This window comes from Salvelinus namaycush, chromosome 29, assembly GCF_016432855.1.
Source record: "Salvelinus namaycush isolate Seneca chromosome 29, SaNama_1.0, whole genome shotgun sequence".
In the NCBI taxonomy this organism is placed as follows: Eukaryota; Metazoa; Chordata; class Actinopteri; order Salmoniformes; family Salmonidae; genus Salvelinus; species Salvelinus namaycush.
This window is the reverse complement of record NC_052335.1, coordinates 23887653-23909080: the sequence shown is the minus strand read 5'-3', so window position 1 is coordinate 23909080 and position 21428 is coordinate 23887653. Positions and strand designations below refer to the sequence as shown.

The following is a 21428-nucleotide window of genomic DNA, read 5'->3' as shown; positions in this document are numbered from 1 at the left end:
GGTTGATATAGATGCTGGAGAAGGTGCTAGAGGAAGCGTAGCTCTGCGAACATGTCCCCAGGGTCGTCGCACATACTCTGGCACATGCAGGACGTTATCCACTGCATCTTCCAGCGCACGTTGGAGCCGCTGTTGCACTTGAAGTTGACGGCCACCATTTTGGATTTGTTGGGGACGTTAGCAGCGCTTGACGGTGCAGATGCCGCAGTAAGTGGGTTTGAAACTCTTGGTGCTGGTACACCCAGACAGGGTCAGCTTCTCAGCTTTCTTGGCCTGGAACTTGGACTTACACATCTTTCCTCTCCGCATCTAGAGGGGAAAAGGACATAGTTAGATTGACCCTGGCCATGATCCCACACTCCTAGGGAGAGTTGGGATATGCAAAAAAACACATTTCCAATTCACACATGCGTATTAATACACACCTGAAATAAGACAAATGTAAGCACCCACCAAATTATTACTTAAGATTCACATAGGAACCCTATCATACTTCTGCTGTGAATGTATGCAGTCGATCCAAGACCACTGTCATATTTAGGGTGTTGTGGGCATAGAGGGAATTCTTTTTACATTTCACCCATCATCACCATCTCAACAATGCATCATCAACCCCCAGAGAGAGCCTGGCTGGTCAGTGGTCGGTCACCTTGACGTTCTTCATGATGCTCTTCTCACACGGCCGCAGCAGGCAGAGGCGGCGGTCCTTCCTCATCTCGCACTTGCCGTTGTTGTTGTTGACCTGGACTGAGATTCCCAGGCCGCAGGTCTTGGAGCAGGGACTCCATGGAGTGGTCTGGATCAGGCAGTTCTTCTTCCAGACTAAAGGAGGATCCCTGTAAGCTTTCAGTATTAAAGGGCACCGGGTGAACACCCAGACGGCTAGAGGAAGGAACCCGCCTGCACCTGCCATTCTGCCACAGAGCACATGCTGTTCAGAGTGAATCAAGAGCCCTCAGTCCTCAATCATTCTACCTGCTAAAGACTATTGGATAACCTAGTTGGAGAGAAATTTAGGCAGGCCATGATGCCAAGATGGTTTCAATTGCCTATTTGTATGGTTTGAAATCAGCGATTGAAGTCATATTCGATTTGTGTAATGGCAATATCAAAACATCAAGACCAAGTGGGTGCTAACCTTTCAGATTCACTAGAAAGCAGGATGTTTCTTGTTTTTCAAGCCAAGCAAAGCAGACATTTATTCAAATATATCAAAGCATACTTAAAAGAGGCCTTGTTGCTTTTGATGGAAAGTGAGCTCCAGCTCTCTATGGACATGCGTTCATGACTAGAACCATCCACCCTACTCCCAAACAGTCAGTCAGGCACACTCCATCCTCTCTGCACTTCCCAGCCAAAGTCATTAAAAGCCCTCTGCCTCCCTCTTTCCATCCAGCTTACTTTCACAGCAATTAGCATTCCAGGGCAGACAAGCTGGCAATTCTGGCCCTGGTTTTCTCAACTAACACACACCTGGCATGGCGGCCATGTAGGTCGTATCCTGCTGGTGCTTCCTAGAAGCACCGGGGGCGCTCTGGAGGACGGCTGGCAGGGGCGTGTTGCTCCTCAGAGGGGCAGGACCCAGGAGAACAGCAGGCTTCTGTATGAAGGCCAGGGTGCAGCCGATGGCTCCCGCAATGCATGTGCACTTTAACAGTGATCTGGGCTGGAAGGCCTCGCCGTTCTCATAGTGGACCCCGTTCAAGTCACAGCCCACTGCCATCAAGTCTAGAAGCAGGCGATAAGGGAAACAAAACTCAACTCAGTTGACTGGCCTGTGCAGCGCTTGCCACATTCTTGTGGTGTTAGTGTGTCTCTAAGTGTGGTCAGCCTTGGGGTATTTGCCTGATTGAAATGTGTGTTTGACCTAATGGGGTCCTTTGATGATCAAAGAGACCATGGGTAAATGAGTAAACCAATCCCGTGGAACTACAGGTTTATGCAAATCTCCAATCCTGAGTGAGTCGCATGGGATTGAAGTACACTGCTCAAAAAAATAAAGGGAACACTTAAACAACACAATGTAACTCCAAGTCAATCACACTTCTATGAAATCCAACTGTCCACTTAGGAAGCAACACTGATTGACAATAAATTTCACATGCTGTTGTGCAAATGGAATAGACAAAAGGTGGAAATTATAGGCAATTAGCAAGACACCCCCAAAAAAGGAGTGATTCTGCAGGTGGTGACCACAGACCACTTCTCAGTTCCTATGCTTCCTGGCTGATGTTTTGGTCACTTTTGAATGCTGGCGGTGCTCTCACTCTAGTGGTAGCATGAGACGGAGTCTACAACCCACACAAGTGGCTCAGGTAGTGCAGTTCATCCAGGATGGCACATCAATGCGAGCTGTGGCAAAAAGGTTTGCTGTGTCTGTCAGCGTAGTGTCCAGAGCATGGAGGCGCTACCAGGAGACAGGCCAGTACATCAGGAGACGTGGAGGAGGCCGTAGGAGGGCAACAACCCAGCAGCAGGACCGCTACCTCCGCCTTTGTGCAAGGAGGTGCACTGCCAGAGCCCTGCAAAATGACCTCCAGCAGGCCACAAATGTGCATGTGTCAGCATATGGTCTCACAAGGGGTCTGAGGATCTCATCTCGGTACCTAATGGCAGTCAGGCTACCTCTGGCGAGCACATGGAGGGCTGTGCGGCCCCACAAAGAAATGCCACCCCACACCATGACTGACCCACCGCCAAACCGGTCATGCTGGAGGATGTTGCAGGCAGCAGAACGTTCTCCACGGCGTCTCCAGACTCTGTCACGTCTGTCACATGTGCTCATGTGCTCAGTGTGAACCTGCTTTCATCTGTGAAGAGCACAGGGCGCCAGTGGCGAATTTGCCAATCTTGGTGTTTTCTGGCAAATGCCAAACGTCCTGCACGGTGCTGGGCTGTAAGCACAACCCCCACCTGTGGACGTCGGGCCCTCATACCACCCTCATGGAGTCTGTTTCTGACCGTTTGAGCAGACACATGCACATTTGTGGCCTGCTGGAGGTCATTTTGCAGGGCTCTGGCAGTGCACCTCCTGGCACAAAGGCGGAGGTAGCGGTCCTGCTGCTGGGTTGTTGCCCTCCTACGGCCTCCTCCACGTCTCCTGATGTACTGGCCTGTCTCCTGGTAGCGCCTCCATGCTCTGGACACTACGCTGACAGACACAGCAAACCTTTTTGCCACAGCTCGCATTGATGTGCCATCCTGGATGAACTGCACTACCTGAGCCACTTGTGTGGGTTGTAGACTCTGTCTCATGCTACCACTAGAGTGAGAGCACCGCCAGCATTCAAAAGTGACCAAAACATCAGCCAGGAAGCATAGGAACTGAGAAGTTGTCTGTGGTCACCACCTGCAGAATCACTCCTTTTTTGGGGGTGTCTTGCTAATTGCCTATAATTTCCACCTTTTGTCTATTCCATTTGCACAACAGCATGTGAAATGTATTGTCAATCAGTGTTGCTTCCTAAGTGGACAGTTTGATTTCACAGAAGTGTGATTGACTTGGAGTTACATTGTGTTGTTTAAGTGTTCCCTTTATTTTTTTGAGCAGTGTATTTTCATGTATTAAAGTTTCTAGACAGTTCTTTGAAGTAGCAGAGTCCTATTGCACAGTACAGCTCCTGCCCCCTTTGAAAATAAGTAATTGACCTTGAGACATTCAATTGTACATTGACTTAACTCTGTTGATAGCCCACGGGCTAGATTTGACATGTTCACTCACAAGTGCAGACTCCGGCCTCATATCGCGGCTGGGCTTTAGAGAAAATACAGTACATGCCCTTGTGGGGGTCGCAGATGTCCCTCTCATTGCAGGCCTCTCTGATCTGCTGGGCACAGCTCTTACAGCAGCCGCAGCCGTCCAGCACAGAGCTGACCCCAGGGGCACACTGGGGCTTAACCCTGCACTTACAGCGCCACTGGCAGAACTGTTTCCTCTCCAACATGGCCTTGCTGTCTCGTGGAGCAGAGAGCTGCCCACCATGGTTCTGAGCCCTGCATAGAGGCTGGAGGGAAGGAGAGGACAGGGTTCTTGTACGGTTACGGGTAAAAGAGCACTGCTTGGGAGGTGGGGTGAACAAAGACCAGAGGGTCCCCTTAAACTAAAACAAATGATATTATACAAAGCCTGTGATTTACTGTTCTGAAAGTGTTGCTTTATGTGACATAATATAGAAGTTCTTGATAAAGTTCAAAGTTCACCAAGAAGTCACCTATGGTTAAAACATTCAGAACATTCACATTTCACAACAGTCAAGAGGCTAAAGAAAAAAACAAGGATAAAAAGATCAGAACACCAAAACAAAGTATGATTAGTAAAAGTATCAACAAATTCCATAAATCTATTTGAAAAATCTATGTTAGTCAAAGGCGCTATAATTTCGATAAACGTTTTTGTACACACTTTACAATATATCATACATTCCTGATGTGTAAATTACAGATTTTTTTTATTTTTCATTCCCTGTCAAACATACAGTTGAAGTTGGAAGTTTACATACACTTAGGTAGGAGTCATTAAAACTCGTTTTTCAACCACTCCACAAATTTCTTGTTAACAAACTATAGTTTGGGCAAGTCGGTTAGGACATCTACTTTGTGCATGACACAAGTCATTTTTCCAACAATTGTTTACAGACAGATTATTTCACTTATAATTCACTGTATCACAATTCTAGTGGGTCAGAAGTTTACATACACTAAGTTGACTGTGCCTTTAAACATCTTGGAGAATTCCAGAAAATGATGTCATGGCTTTAGAAGCTTCTGATAGGCTAATTGACATCATTTGAGTCAATTGGAGGTGTACCTGTGGATGTATTTCAAGGCCTACCTTCATCATGGGAAAATCTAAAAATATCAGCCAAGACCTCAGAAAAAAAATGTAAGACCTCCACAAGTCTGGTTCATCCTTGGGAACAATTTCCAAATGCCTGAGGGTACCACATTCATCTGTACAAACAATAGTACGCAAGTATTAACACCCTGGGACCAAACAGCCGTCATACCGCTCAGGAAGGAGACGCGTTCTTTGGTGTGAAAAGTGCAAATCAATCCCAGAACAACAGCAAAGGACCTTGTGAAGATGCTGGAGGAAACAGGTACAAAAGTATGTATATCCATAGTAAATCGAGTCCTATATCGACATAACCTGAAAGGCCGCTCAGCAAGGAAGAAGCCACTGCTCCAAAACCCCCATAAAAAGCCAGACTACGTTTTGCAACTGCACATGGGGACAAAGATCGTACTTTTTGGAGAAATGTCCTCTGGTCTGATGAAACAAAAATAGAACGGTTTGGCCATAATGACCATCGTTATGTTTGGAGGAAAAAGGGGGAGGCTTGCAAGCCGAAGAACAACATCCCAACCGTGAAGGACGGGGGTGGCAGCATCATGTTGTGGGGGTGCTTTGCTGCAGGAGGGACTGGTGCACTTCACAAAATAGATGGCATCATGAGGGAGGAAAATTATGTGCATATATTGAAGCAACATCTCAAGACATCAGTCAGGAAGTTAAAGCTTGGTCGCAAATGGGTCTTCCAAATGGACAATGTGTTACGTCCATTGAAAGATGGATTGGACCAAGGTGCAGCGTGGTAGGCGAACATCTTACTTTTATTTAAAATGAACACCAAAAACCAACTAAATACAAAACGAACGTAAGGTTCTGCAGGCGATACAGCAACTAACAAAATCAAGATCCCACAAACTAAGGTGGAAAACAGCCTGCCTAAGTATGATCCCCAATCAGAGACAACGATAGACAGCTGAATTGAACCCTGTGGCACCCCCATAGAGACTGCCAGAGGTCCGGACAACAGGCCCTCCGATTTGACATACTGAACTCGAAGTAGTTGGTGAACCAGGCAAGGCAATCATTTGAGAAACCAAGGCTGTTGAGTCTGCCAATAAGAATGGTGTGATTGACAGAGTCGAAAGCCTTAGCCAGGTCGATGAATACGGCTGCACAGTAATGTCTCTTATCGATGGCGATTATGATATCGTTTAGGACCTTGAGCATGGCTGAGGTGCACCAATGACCAGCTCTGAAACCAGATTGCATAGTGGAGAAGGTATGGTGAGATTCGAAATGGTCGGTAACCTGTTTGTTAACTTGGCTTTCGAAGACCTTAGAAAGGCAGGGTAAAATATATATGGGTCTAGAGTGTCTCCTACTTTGAAGAGGGGGATGACCGCGGCAGCTTTCCAATCTATGGGAATCTCAGACGATATGAAAGAGAGGTTGAACAGGCTAGTATTGGGCTTGCAACAATTTTGGTAGATAGTTTTAGAAAGAGAGGATCCAGAATGTCTAGGCCGGCTGATTTGTAGGGGTCCAGATTTTGCAGCTCTTTCAGAACATCAGCAATCTGGATTTGGGTGAAGGAGAAGTGGGGGAGGTTTGGGCGAGTTGCTGTGGAGAGCGCAGGGCTGTTGACCGGGGTAGGGGTAGCCAGGTGGAAAGCATGGCCAGCCATAGAAAAATGCTTATTGAAATTCTCAATTATTGTGGATTTATCGGTGGTAACAGTGTTTCCTAGCCTCAGTGCAGTGGGCAGCTGGGAGGAGGTGCTCTTATTCTCCATGATCTTTACAGTGTCCCAGAACTTTTTTGAGTTTGTGCTACAGGATGCAAATTTCTGCTTGAAAAAGTTATCCTTAGCTTTCCTAACTGCCTGTGTATATTTGTTCCTAACTTCCCTGAAAAGTTGCATATCGCGGGGGCTGTTCGATGCTAATGCAGAACGCCACAGGATGTTTTTGTGCTGGTCAAGGGCAGTCAGGTCTGGAGAGAACCAAGGGCTATATCTGTTCCTGGTTCTACATTTTTTGAATGGGGCATGCTTATTTAAGATGGTGAGGAAGGCACTTTTAAAGAATAACCAGGCATCCTCTACTGACGGGATGAGGTCAATATCCTTCCAGGATACCCGGGTCAGGTCGATTAGAAAGGCTTGCTCGCTGAAGTGTTTTAGGGAGCGTTTGACAGTGATGAGGGGTGGTTGTTTGACCGCAGACCCATTACGGATGCAGGTAATGAGGCAGTGATCGCTGAGATGTTGGTTGAAAACAGCAGAGGTGTATTTGGAGGGCAAGTTGGTTAGGATGATATCTATGAGGGTGCCCGTGTTTACGGATTTGGGGTTGTACCTGGTGGGTTCATTGATAATGTGTGTAAGATTGAGGGCATCAAGCTTAGATTGTAGGATGTCCGGGGTGTTTTAAGCATGTCACAGTTTAGGTCACCTAGCAGCATGAGCTGTGAAGATAGATTGGGGGCAATCAAATCACATATGGTGTCCAAGGCACAGCTGGGGGCAGAGGGTGATCTATAGCAAGCGTCAATAGTGAGAGACTTGTTTCTGGAAAGATGGATTTTTAAAAGTAGAAGTTTGAATTGTTTGGGTACAGACCTGGATAGCAAGACAGAACTCTGTAGGCTATCTGCAGTAGATTGCAACACCGCCCCCTTTGGCAGTTCTATCTTGCTGGAAAATGTTGTAGTTCGAGATAGAAATTTCTGTGTTTTTGGTGGACTTCCTAAGCCAGGATTTAGCCACGGGTAGTACATCCGGGTTGGCAGAGTGTGCTAAAGCAGTGAATAAAACAAACTTAGGGAGGAGGCTTCTAATGTTAACATGCATGAAACCAAGGCTTTTACGGTTACAGAAGTCAACAAATGAGAGCACCTGGGGAGTAGAAGTGGAGCTAGGCACTGCAGGGCCTGAACTAACCTCTACATCACCAGAGGAACAGAGGAGGAGTAGGATGAGGGTATGGCTAAAGGCTAACACGACTGGTCGTTTAGTGCGCTCAGAGCAGAGACTTAAAGGAGCAGGTTTCTGGGCATGAGAGAATAGATTCAAGGCATAATGTACAGACAGAGGTATGGTAGGATGTGAGTACATTGGAGGTAAACCTAGGCATTGAGTATTGATGAGAGAGATATTGTCTCTAGAGACATTTAAGCCAGGTGATGTCACCGCATATGTGGGAGGTGGAACTAAATGGTAGGTTAAGGCATATTGAGCAGGGCTAGAGGCTCTACCGTGAAATAAGACAATCACTAACCAGGACAGTAATGGGCAAGGCATATTGATATTAGGGAAAGGCATGCATAGCCGGGTGATCAATAGGGGTCCAGTGAGTGGTTGGGCTGGCTGGAGACACGGCGATTCAGACAGCTAGCAGGCCGGGGCTACAAGCTAGCAGACCAGGGCTAGCAAGCTAGAAGAAGGGCCTTAGAGGGACGTCTCCGCGGAGTAAAGTCTGTTTTGGCCTCCGCATTGGTGACGTCGATAGACCAGTCATGATGGATTAGTAGGGTTCCGAGTAGCAGAGGGGTCCAAGTCCAATTGGCAAAATAGGTATAGTGGCCCAAGGATCGATGGATCTATACAGCTAACAGTCCAGTATGCTCTAGACAGCTAGCAGCTAGCGGGCCGCGGCTTGCGGATGGGCATTCAGGGGTGGTCGCGATGTAGAGGCCAGTTGAGTACCCCCTCGAGCAGATTAAGTCGTAGTCCAGTCATGAAGGATAGGCGGGGTTCCGTGCCCCGTACCGGCTGTAGAACGGGTCCGGGTATTGTAGCCCAGGAGTGGCTGATGGGCCTCTTTAGCAAGCCGGGAGAAAGGACCTAGCATGGGCTAGCTCCAGGCTAATTGACGCTTGCTCCGGGACCAACGTTAGCCAGTACTTGGATAGCAGCTAGCTAGCTGCGAAGATCCAGGTGAAAATGTCCAGAGCTTGTGGTAGGAATCCGGGGATATGGAGAGAAAATAGGTCCAGTATGCTCTGGTTTGAGACGCGTTGTACAAACTGGCGAGAGCTTGCTGAGCTAAAGGTTAGCTGATGACCGCTAGCAGTGATTAGCTGACTGCTAGCTAGTAGCTAGTGAGCTGGCTATCTTCTGTTGGGGGATTCCGGATTCGAGGTGAATAATACTTTAGAAAAGACAAAAACAGATCCACACCACATTGGGTGAGGCGGGTTGCAGGAGAGTGTTTTGAAGTTGAGTTTTAGAAAAAATATTTTGAAAGATATGCAAAGAAAAATATATAAAACGATATATACACGGGACACGACAAGACGAGGACAAAGGACGTCTGACTGCTACGCCATCTTGGATTATAATGATATAATTATAATGGTTATAATGGTATGATATCTATGCCTCTGTAACTTTCTCACTCATCATTATTTACGATTCATTCAGGATTATCCGTAATCAAGGTAGCATCCACATTCATGTATTTAGAAGTATTTAGAAAACTGAAACAATAAATGTTTTACCATTAATTTCTATTGGGCACAAATTTAATCTGAAACACAACCAAAACAAACAGCAAATGCATCCAACAAATGTGTAGAGTCACTAGCTTGATGTAGTCATTGCGTGCTATGAATATGGGACAAAATACTTCACTTTTTACTATTTTATATATGCATATGATGGTTTCTATAGACAGTATAGACAGTATATGAATAGAAAAGGTGTGTACAGCAGTAATTATATAGGATGAGCCTTAACTAGAATACACTATACACATATGAAGAGGGTAAAACAGTATGTAAGCATTATTAAAGTGAGCAGTGTTCAATGACTATGTACATAGGGCAGCAGTCTCTAAGGTGCAGGGTAGAGTACCGGGTGGTAGCTGGTTAGTAACAGTGAATAAGTTCAGGGCAGGGTACTGAGCGGAGGCCGACTAGTGGTGACTATTTAAAAGTCTGATGCCCTGGAGATAAAAGCTGTTTTTCAGTCTTTCGGTCCCAGCTTTAATGCACCTGTACTGTCTCCGCCTTCTAGATGGTAGCGAGGTGAGCAGGCCGTGGCTCGGGTGGCTGAAGTCTTCTTGTATTATTAGTAGTAGCAGTAGTAGTAGTAGTATTAGTAGTAGTTGTTGTAGTAGTAGTAGTAGTAGTAGTAGTAGTAGTAGTAGTAGTAGTAGCAGTAGTAGCAGTAGTAGCAGTAGTAGCAGTAGTAGCAGTAGTAGCAGTAGTAGCAGTAGTAGCAGTAGTAGCAGTAGTAGCAGTAGTAGCAGTAGTAGCAGTAATAGCAGTAGTACATAGCAAGAAGTGAAATCTAAGCAAGCCTAAATATCTTATATTGAGTGATAATTCACTTACAATTTGTGTTTTTACAAGCTACATTATCACTCAATGGAAGGTAATGTTGCTTATTTTAACTTAAAAAAGGCTTAATACAAGTAATTATTTTATTTCCAGATTTTTTTCAAGATATTTCTCTGTAAAAATTAAAGAAAAAAACCCTAACATTTTAAGTGAATTATCACCACTGTAGTAGTAGTAGAATGCCTATAGAAACAGGATTTTTTCTTCTTCTCTGCTCTCTATCTCACTCTGCTGTGTGTGCCTTTTGCTAAATGGCAAGGAGCTGAAGCTCATTGGAAAAAAATGAAGGGAAAATGGCGCCGCACAGCTTCCAGAAAACAGTGGCTTACAAATTAGAGATTTTTGGCTAATTGAGGTAAGACATTAATTCTGCTAATAGATTATGCATGTATGAACTACACATTGACACATCCAGCACAAAGCAGGATGTTTAAAAAATACTTACTAGTCGCCAAAGTTCCAGAGCATGTCTTCAAAATGAGTCCAGTTGCTGCAAGTAGTCTAGAGGCAGAAGTACACTAAATGATAGGTCAAGGGATTCTAAGCATTAGACCTCATCAGACTTGATGCCCCTTAAAAGCTGATAATACAATGCCCGGGGTGAGAATATTATCAAACTCAGTCCTACTGCATTGTTGCTGTTAGTGTATTGACAAGGGATGTTGTGTTTCTTTAGTGTACCATAAACCTCAACAAAATAAAAACACCAAGGATTATTTTGATGTTTACTTTTTACTATTCTCATTCGCTATACAAATGTTAGTGGCAGTGTTTAGTAACACTTCAATAGGAAAAGTGCCAGGAAAGTCCAACTGAACAAACTGAGAAGCAGATCAAAGAAAGGGAAGCTAAGTGAGGAGATGAACTGACCATCAGACCTCCTGGTATTGATTGACAGACAGACAGGAATACAGGCTGATTTTAAGCCCAGTGAGTGTGAGGGCACAAGCTTCTTATGTGTCCCCCTCCCACTTGTGCCTTACACAAGGAGGGGTCTGTGGGCAGGATACTGGGCCTAGGACAGAGCTGCTGAGACTGGGATCACGCACACAAACACACATACCTGTATTTGTTTCTTAATGAAGTGGAAGGGCATGTGGCCTGATGCCTTCCTGTACACACTAACACACACAGTCTCTCTCTCTCTCTCTCTCTCTCTCTCTCTCTCTCCCTCTTTCTTTCTCTCTCTATTTCTCACACACTGATCTGGAACACAGCCACATTGTACTACTCGTTCAGGCAAGACTCCCCTTCATGAATGATCACTCTCTCCAGGAGTATCATGTCATTTTCATAATGTCCATACATAATGGTTATTTTTACTCTATGAATCAAATATATTTATAGCATATGGCTTGGAGTTATGAAATATTTTCTCTTATGGCCAGTGTATGGCAGCAAAACATTCTGAAGGCCTTTTGTAACCCTGCTGAGAGTTCTGTTACTGCCTGTTGCATAAAATATACTTCTCCTACCACAAGGGGGCACGCAGAGCAATCTGAGGGAATCTTGTATTACAAACAACATTTGGGGATTTGTGATTGGTGCAAGAGTTCTTATGGAACCTAAGGCAACATGACCTCATATGCTTTTTACATAAAGACACAAAATGGACCAATAAAATTGTCCCACGACAATGAACTCCATTGTGCAGTAAATGTCTCTGGAGTTCAAACAGAGTAGTTATTTTTTACTGTCACTCTCGTGTTAATTAAATATATGACCCGGTGTCTTGAACTTGACAGTTACAGCGCAATTACTCACACTTCTCTTTACGCCGTAGGTGATCACTCAAACAACTTCACAAAAATGTAAGCAAAACCTTTCTGACTGCTTTCATGAATGTTGAAACAGAGCGCCACCTCCTCCTCTCCTCCTCCTAGGAGCCAGCTCACTGACAGATCCCCTAGACAGGAGGGCCTTAGGGGATATTCCTGTCCCACGCTGTGCCGCTCCGCTCTCAGCCACTCATAAATTACACACACCTTTCACATCATCTCCCACTAAAACACAGTAAAGAAAATGCCATCGCCAGTTGCTAGAAGTGGGTTTAGTTATTGAAACCATCTGTGGTTCGAAATACTGTATGCTGGACTGAAAAATTAACAACATGATGCTTTAGCAGTAGTGTGACGCATCCTCACATAACACGATTTATGAAAGGTTTATGGGTTATGAAAGGTGGTAAGATAGTGTGACGCATCCTCATATAGCGTGACTTATGAAAGGTTTATGGGTTATGAAAGGTGGTAAGATAGTGTGACGCATCCTCGTATAGCGTGACTTATGAAAGGTTTATGGGTTATGAAAGGTGGTAAGATAGTGTGACGCATCCTCGTATAGCGTGACTTATGAATGGTTTATGGGTTATGAAAGGTTGGGAGATTTGTAAGGAATGTGTCGATCCTCAGGCCACTCAGGGTAACCAAAGATTCCCCACATTTCCCCCCACAATTTGACTAGTAGATTAATTAAATAAAAATGACAAATGTATTGTTTTATGGATATAACATACATTAACATTATTATTGATATATAACAAATGCATTATTATTATTGAAACACCTCATTCAAAGAATCTTAAAAGATAAAGATGAGAAGAAACAGCGGAAATTGTCATTAAAAGATTTAGGCTTCCCACCACCATACAACTGGCCTAGACTCATTTACATCCATCATCTTAACTCTAGCTTCATGTCCACATCCCAGCTCAACCCTAACCTCAGCCTCAGCCTCAACCCTAACCCTAGCTTCACGTCCACATCCCAGCTCAACCCTGACCTCAGCATCAACCATAACCCTAACCCTAGCTTCATGTCCACATCCCAGCTCAACCCTGACCTCAGCATTAACCATAACCCTAACCCTAACCCTAGCTTCATGTCCACATCCCAGCTCAACCCTGACCTCAGCCTCAACCATAACCCTAACCCTAGCTTCATGTCCGCATCCCAATTCAACCCTGACCCCAACCTCAACCCTAACCCTAGCTTCATGTCCACATCCCAGCTCAACCCTGACCTCAGCATCAACCATAACCCTAACACTAGCTTCATGTCCACATCCCAGCTCAACCCTGACCTCAGCCTCAACCCTAACCCTAGCTTCATGTCCACATCCCAGCACAATTCTGACCTCAGCCTCAACCATAACCCTAACCCTAGCTTCATGTCTGCATCCCAATTCAACCCTGACCAACCTCAACCCTAACCCTAGCTTCATGTCCACATCCCAGCTCAACCCTGACCTCAGCCTCAACCATAACCATAACCCTAGCTTCATGTCCACATCCCAGCTCAACCCTGACCTCAGCCTCAACCATAACCATAACCCTAGCTTCATGTCCACATCCCAGCTCAGCCCTGACCCCAGCCTCAACCATAACCCTAGCTTCATGTAAACACATCCCAGCTCAAACCTGACCTCAGACTCAACCCTAACCCTAGCTTCATGTCCACATCCCAGCTCAACCCTGACCTCAGCCTCAACCATAACCATAACCCTAGCTTCATGTCCACATCCCAGCTCAGCCCTGACCCCAGCCTCAACCATAACCCTAGCTTCATGTAAACACATCCCAGCTCAACCCTGACCTCAGACTCAACCCTAACCCTAGCTTCATGTCCACATCCCAGCTCAACCCTGACCTCAGCCTCAACCATAACCATAACCCTAGCTTCATGTCCACATCCCAGCTCAGCCCTGACCCCAGCCTCAACCATAACCCTAGCTTCATGTAAACACATCCTAGCTCAAACCTGACCTCAGACTCAACCCTAACCCTAGCTTCATGTCCACATCCCAGTTCAACCCTGACCCCAGTCTCAACCATAACCCTAACCCTAGCTTCATGTCCACATCCCAGTTCAACCCTGACCACAGCCTCAACCATAACCCTAACCCTAACCTAACCCTAACCCTAGCTCAATGTCCACATTCCAGTTCAACTCTGACCTCAGCCTCAAACCTAAATGTAACCCTAGCTTCAAGTCCACATTACAGTTCAACCCCACCACAAACCTAGCCCTAGCTTCATGTCCACATCCCAGTTCAATCCTAACCCTAGCCTCAACCACAACCACAACCCTAAACCTAACCCTAACTTCATGTCCACATCCCGGTTCAACACTAGCCTAATCCAGATCCTTATCCCTAGCTTCATGTCCACATCCTGGACTCCCTCACCTCCGGGCTCCATCCAGGGGTCTCCAATTAACGGAATTCAGGGAATAAATAATCTGCTCTCCTCCTTTCCTCATCCCTTCCCTTCCCTTTCTCCCCTACTCCCCTCTCCCCCTAAAGCGGCTAAACAGGGGCAGGGAGCCATGCATACAATGGATGACAGTCCTGACCAGTAAACATTGGGAGAGAAAAGGGGTATGAATGAGGATAACCACTGTATTACCTCCCCTGTGGAATGACAGGAATGCCATGTAATTTTATTGAGTGTCCAGACCAGTGGAGACTGCTGAGGGGAGGACGGCTCATAATACTGGATGGAATTGAGCCAATGGAATGGCATCAAACACATGGAAACCAATGTGCACAGGTCCTGAGTTACCTGAGGGGTGTCTACAAGTCAACAAGGGACGTCTCATCTGCAAACGCAGACATTCCACTACTGTCACGCCCTGACCTTAGAGATCCTTTTAATTCTCTATTTGGTTAGGTCAGGGTGTGACTAGGGTGGGCAATCTATGTTTTCTATTTCTTTGTTGGCTGGGTATGGTTCCCAGTCAGAGGCAGCTGTCTATCATTGTCTCTGATTGGGGATCATACTTAGGCAGCTTTTTTCCACCTGTAGTTTGTGGGATCTTGTTTTTGGTACTGTGCTGTTTAGCCCTACTAGACGTTACGTTTTGTATTTGTTGTTTTTTCGGTGTTCATTTAATATATTAAAATGTACGCCTACTACGCTGCACCTTGGTCCGATCCTTCCATCGACGAACGTAACAGAAGATCCCACCACAAACGGACCGAGCAGCGTGGCCAGGAGGAGCAGACATCCTGGACATGGGAGGATATCTTGGATGGTAAGGGATCCTGGATGTGGGAGAAGATCCAGGCCGGAAAGGATCGCCTTCCATGGGAGCAGACGGAGGCAGCGAGGGAGGAACAATGACGACACCGGGGTTCGCGACCACGACGGAAGCACGAGAGGCAGTCCCCCCCCCCCAAAATTGGGAGGGGGTGGCACACGGGGTGGTTGGCGGAGCCAGGGTTTAAACCAGAGCCAACTTCCCGTACTCACCGTGGGGAGCATGTGACCGGGCAGGCACCATGTTTTGCTGTGATACGCGCTGTATCTCCGGTGCGCCTTCACAGCCCAGTGCGTCCTGTGCCAGCTCCCCGCACTTGCCGTGCGAAGGTGGTCCTTTGTCCAGGACGCGTTGTGCCAGCTCTACGCTCCAGACCTCCAGTGCACCTCCACGGCCCAGTATATCCTGTGCCAGCTCCATGCACCCGGCCTCCAGTGCGTGTCTCCAGCCCGGTACGTCCTGTGCCTGCTCCACGCCCGAAGCCTCCAGTGATGATCCATGGCCTGAAGCCTCCAGTGATGATCCATGGCCAAAGCCTCCAGTGATGATCCATGGCCCAAAGCCTCCAGTGATGATCCATGGCCCGGAGCCTCCAGTGATGATCCATGGCCCGGAGCCTCCAGTGATGATCCATGGCCCGGAGCCTCCAGTGATGATCCATGGCCCGGAGCCTCCAGTGAAAATCCATGGCCCGGAGCCTCCAGAGACGATCCATGGCCCGGAGCCTCCAGCGACGATCCAAGGTCCAGAGTCTCCAACGACGGTCAGCAGTCCGGAGCCTCCAGCGACGGTCGGCAGTCCAGAGCCTCCAGCGACGGTCGGCAGTCCAGAGCCTCCAGCGACGGTCGGCAGTCCAGAGCCTCCAGCGACGGTCTCCGGTCCGGAGCCTCCAGCGACGGTTACCGGTCCAGAGCCTCAGCGACAGTTCCCGGTCCGGAGCCTCCAGCGACGGTTCCCAGTCCGGAGCCTCCAGCGACAGTTCCCAGTCCGGAGCCTCCAGCGACTGTTCCCAGTCCGGAGCCTTCTGAGACGATCTACGGTCCGGAGTCCCCGGCGACGATCTACGGCCCAGAGTCCTCGGCGACAATCTACGGTCCGGAGTCCCCGGTGACGATCTACGGTCCAGAGTCCCCGGCGATGATTCACGGTCCGGAGCTTCCGACAATGATCCCCGCACCAGAGGCGCCACCGAAGTTGGCGGAGCCACGAGCGGAGCGGGGCCTGCGTCCTGCACCGGAGCCGCCACCGAGGGTAGATGCACACCCGGACCTTCCCCTATAGGTTCAGGTTTGCGGCCGGAGTCCGCACCTTGGGGGGGGATGCTGTCACGCCCTGACCTTAGAGATCCTTTTAATTCTCTATTTGGTTAGGTCAGGGTGTGACTAGGGTGGGCAATCTCTGCTTTCTATTTCTTTGTTGGCCGGGTATGGTTCCCAATCAGAGGCAGCTGTCTATCGTTGTCTCTGATTGGGGATCATACTTAGGCAGCTTTTACACCTGTAGTTTGTGGGATCTTGTTTTTGGTTCTGTGCTGTTTAGCCCTACTAGACGTTACGTTTCGTATTTGTTGTTTTTTCGGTGTTCATTTAAGAAATTAAAATGTACGCCTACCAGGCTGCACCTTGGTCCGATCCTTCCATCGACGAACGTAACAACTACCCCTCTTGGTCATCACAAAAATGAAGCTTGGTTAGTAGAAAAGGCACTTATCTTTTTCTACTAGCACTGGCTTTGCTGATAAATACTTTGTTGAGGGAAAATGTACATGATACGTTTGTGATATGTTGTTGTCTCACCTAACTATCTTAAGATTAATGCACAAATTGTAACGTTTTTGTATACATCAGGGCTGTTCAGTTTCAGTCCTGGAGGGCCAAAACACTTCTGGTTGGTGATTCTACCTGGTAGTTAATTAATTGCACTTACCTGGTGTCCCAGGTCTGAATTTCGGCCCTCCAGGAGCGACATTGAGCAGACCTGGTATACATGTATGTGTATGAGCCTGTCACTTACATTTTGAGGTCAAACATTCCCTTTCTACTCCCCATTCTCCACAAGTGACCACAGCTATTATCCATTGTGTTGCAGATGCTCCCGTTGTGTAATCTGGTGAGATAAAAGGATTGCAGAAGGATCCAATGTAATTGCATTCCATCTACAGTATGTTTACCTGTGTGGAAGGCAGTGGACAAGTATGGACAATGTTGGAGAAGATAACTCTTATCTATGAGTCAATGTAGTTTATGATAACCAATACACAGCTCCTTTCCCCATGTCACGCCCTGACCTTAGAGATCCTTATTTATTCTCTATGTTTGGTTAGGTCAGGGTGTGACTCGGGTGGGAAAATCTATGTTTTCTATTTCTTTGTTGTTTTGCCGAGTGTGGTTCCCAATCAGAGTCAGCTGTCTATCGTTGACTCTGATTGGGGATCATATATAAGTTGTCATTTTCCATTTGGGTTTTGTGGGGTGTTGTTTTCTGTTTAGGTTGTTTCCCTGACAGAACTGTGCGCTTTCATTTTCTCCTTTTGTTTGAGTGTTTTTGTGAACATTAAATTATGAACAGTTTCCACGCTGCGCTTTGGTCTCATTCCGACGACGAACGTTACACCCCATCCAGCCCTCCATGGATGGGGCTGCTGCAGCTCACTAGACTGTAAACCATTCTAAATAGATTTATTTATTTATTTATTTTGGGGGTTTAAATACCACGTTGGTAGAATTTCCTTCTTCATTCCCTCTTCTTACCACAAACCTCTTTATTTACTGCAACAACTAAGAGTGTGGCCTTTTTCCACCATTTTGTTCCACTATTAAACCCTTAAATCACGGGTGTGCTGCAGCAAATCACTTTCTCTGGGAAACTAAAGGTTGACCCCGATTTGATATGTGGCCTATTTTATTGAGGGTGACTTCTGATAGGGTTTATTTCTGACTCTAAGACCTTTGTAGAGTTCTAGCTCAGCTGGAGAACAGAATATTCAGGTTCTCCGCCCTGCTTGGCTGAGACTTTGGTGCCGTGTCTGACATTCTAGGAGTATGTGGAGTGTTGTGTTCGGAAGCGGATGGCATTGGCTTCATCTGCATTAAACCTACTCCGGACCACTGCCCAATGCCCACTGCCCACGGCCGACCACCCAACCACTCCAGGTCTGTGACAGATCTGCCAACAGTTATTTACTGGAAAAAGCAATTTGCCATTCACTGGCCCAGCTGTTTGACACTTTACTAAGATTTTTATTCCTGTCCTAGTGATGTCATACCGTTGCCTGCAGTATCCGGCTCACTCAAAGAGGAAGTTTCCATTAAGAAATCCCCACTTTCCCCTTGAACAACTGTCAGAGTGTTCTCTGTATTACAGGTAACTGTTTTTCCAGTGATCAGAGGTGGTGATGAATGGTGTTCACTTGCCCTCTGAGCACAAAGGTCCAAACAGATGCCAGCTAAGTGTAATGACTCTACCTTGCTCTCTGTAACATGAACTAATAGTATTTATGTGAGCATTTCCACTCAAGCTGATAGTATTTTTGTTTTTGTAACTCTCATCATTGATTGAAAGCTTTCCATTTCACATCCATCGCTGTTTCTTGTGGACCATTTATACCGAACAAAAATATAAACGCAACATGTAAACATGCAAAGATCGCAGAAATGTTCCATATGCACAAAAAGCTGATTTCTCTCATATTTTGTGCACAAATTTGTTTACATCCCTGTCAGTGAGCATTTCTCCTTTTCCAAGATCATCCATCCACCTGACAGGTGTGGAATATCAATAAGCTGATTAACCTCTTGATGCTAGGGGGCAGATTTTTTTTTTAAATAACGTTCCCAAGGTAAACGGACTATTTCTCAGGTCCAGATCGTAGAATATGCATAGAATTTACAGATTAGGATAGAAAACACTCCAAAGTTTCCAAAACTGTCAAAATATTGTCTGAGTATAACAAAACTGATTCTGCAGGCAAAAACCTGAGGAAATCTAACCCGGAAGTGATTTTTTGTATTTTCTATCTGTGTTTCCTTGCCCGTCTTTCTTCCATTTAAAGGGGTATCAACCAGATTCCTTTTCCAATGGCTTCCTCAGGCTGTGACCAGGCTTTAGACATAGTTTCAGGCTTTTATTTTGAAAAATCAGCGAGATTTTTCAAAAGTAGTCAGGTGTCCTTTGATTAGTTCCTGCGCGCGAGAGGGGTAGCTCTCCATTTTCTTTCTCTCTTTTATTGAATAGGTTACGGTCCGGTTGAAATATTATCGATTATGTTTGTTAACTTCTACTTGGTACTCATCCCGGATCCGGTTAGCCATGTGGCGCAGATGTGTCCAACTCAGCATAACGCAGAACAAAGAAAATACCGAAAATCGCAATATACTGATATAAACTGATATAACTCGGTTTAAAATAACTACATTATGATATTTTTAACACATATATCAAATTAAATCAGAGCCGGAGATATCTAACTTATAAAACGAAAGCTTTTCAGAGCGCAATGCAGACGTCCATCTTGCGTCAGGCCAGACGATGAAAAGACCAGTCCTTCCGTTCCAAGAAGTCTTGTTCGGCCTCAGATCTAGCTAGACACCCCATTCCAATTCTCACTGCTTACTGACATCTAGGGGAAGGCGTATGCAGTGCATGTAGACCCATAGATTCCATGCAAATTAATAAACTGACCCTGGAACAGAGCCCCCGATTTCAGATTTTTCAGTTCCTGACAGGAAGTTTGCTGCAAAATGAGTTCTGTTTTACTCACAGATATAATTCAAACGGTTTTAGAAACTAGAGAGTGTTTTCTATCCAATAGTAATAATAATATGCATATTGTACGAGCAAGAATTGAGTACGAGGCAGTTTAATTTGGGAACGATTTTTTACAAAGTGGAAATAGCGCCCCCCCTATTGAGAAAAGTTAAAAACAACCTGAGGATTGATTATAAAAAACATTTGACATGTTTCTACGAACATTACGGATACTTTTTGGAATTTTCGTAGAACGGAATGAGGCTTTGGTTTTCTGAACATAACGCGTAACCCAAATGGCGTTTTTTTGTTTTAAAAGTAATATTTATCGAAAAAAAAAAACATTTATTGTGTAACTGGGAGTCTCGTGAGTGCAAACATCTGAAGATTATCAAAGGTAAGCGATTAATTTTATTGCTTTTCTGACTTTCGTGACCATGCTAATTTGGGGCTAGCTGTTCTAGCATTGATTGATACACTCACAAAAGCTTGGATTGCTTTCGCTGCAAAGCATATTTTCAAAATCTGACATGATAGGTTGATTAACAACAAGCTAAGCTGTGTTTTGATATATTTCACTTGTGATTGCATGATTCAAAAATATTACTCAAAATATTTATAATCTGATACGTTTGGGAATTTTCTTCTGCCTTTCAGGACCGGAACGAAGCTGTAGTTTTCTGAACATAACGCGCAACCCAAATGGCGTTTTTTTGTTATAAAAGTAATATTTATCGAACAAAAATAACATTTATTGTGTAACTGGGAGTCTCGTGAGTGCAAACATCTGAAGATTATCAAAGGTAAGCGATTAATTGTATTGCTTTTCTGACTTTCGTGACCATGCTAATTTGGGGCTAGCTGTTCTAGCATTGATTGATACACTCACAAAAGCTTGGATTGCTTTCGCTGCAAAGCATATTTTCAAAATCTGACATGATAGGTGGATTAACAACAAGCTAAACTGTGTTTTGGTATATTTCACTTGTGATTGCATGATTCTAAATATTTTTAGTAATATTCTGCGCCCTGCAATTCAGCGGTTGTTTAGGAAAATGAGCGCAGAGCGCAAAGAAGTTAAACAGCATGATCATTACACAGGCCACTCTAAAATATTTGTGTCACGATCGTCTTGAGGATAATGAGTGGACCAAGGCGCAGCGTGTGAAAAATACATCTTCTTTTATTAGGAAGACAAAAACTAACGAAAACAAAACAACAAACAGACGAACGTGAAGCTATGAAAGACTAAGTGCTAACATGCAACATAGACATAGAAAATTACCCACAATCACCTAAAGCCTATGGCTGCCTTAAATATGGCTCCCAATCAGAGACAACAATAAACAGCTGTCTCTGATTGAGAACCAAACCAGGCAACCATAGACTTTCCTAAACCTCTCTACTGAACACAAACCCATACACTCAACAAAAAACCCCTATACAATACAACCACCCAAGACGAGACAAAACACAAACATCCCCCCTGTCACACCCTGACCTAACTA

The 21428-nt window shown here is 45.5% G+C and overlaps 1 pseudogene; it reads right to left on the bottom strand.

Annotated features, from left to right (window-relative positions):
* Positions 1-26: 26 nt before the first annotated feature.
* Positions 27-17142, bottom strand: LOC120024023 (annotated as a pseudogene).
* Between the last annotated feature and the right edge of the window lie 4286 nt (positions 17143-21428).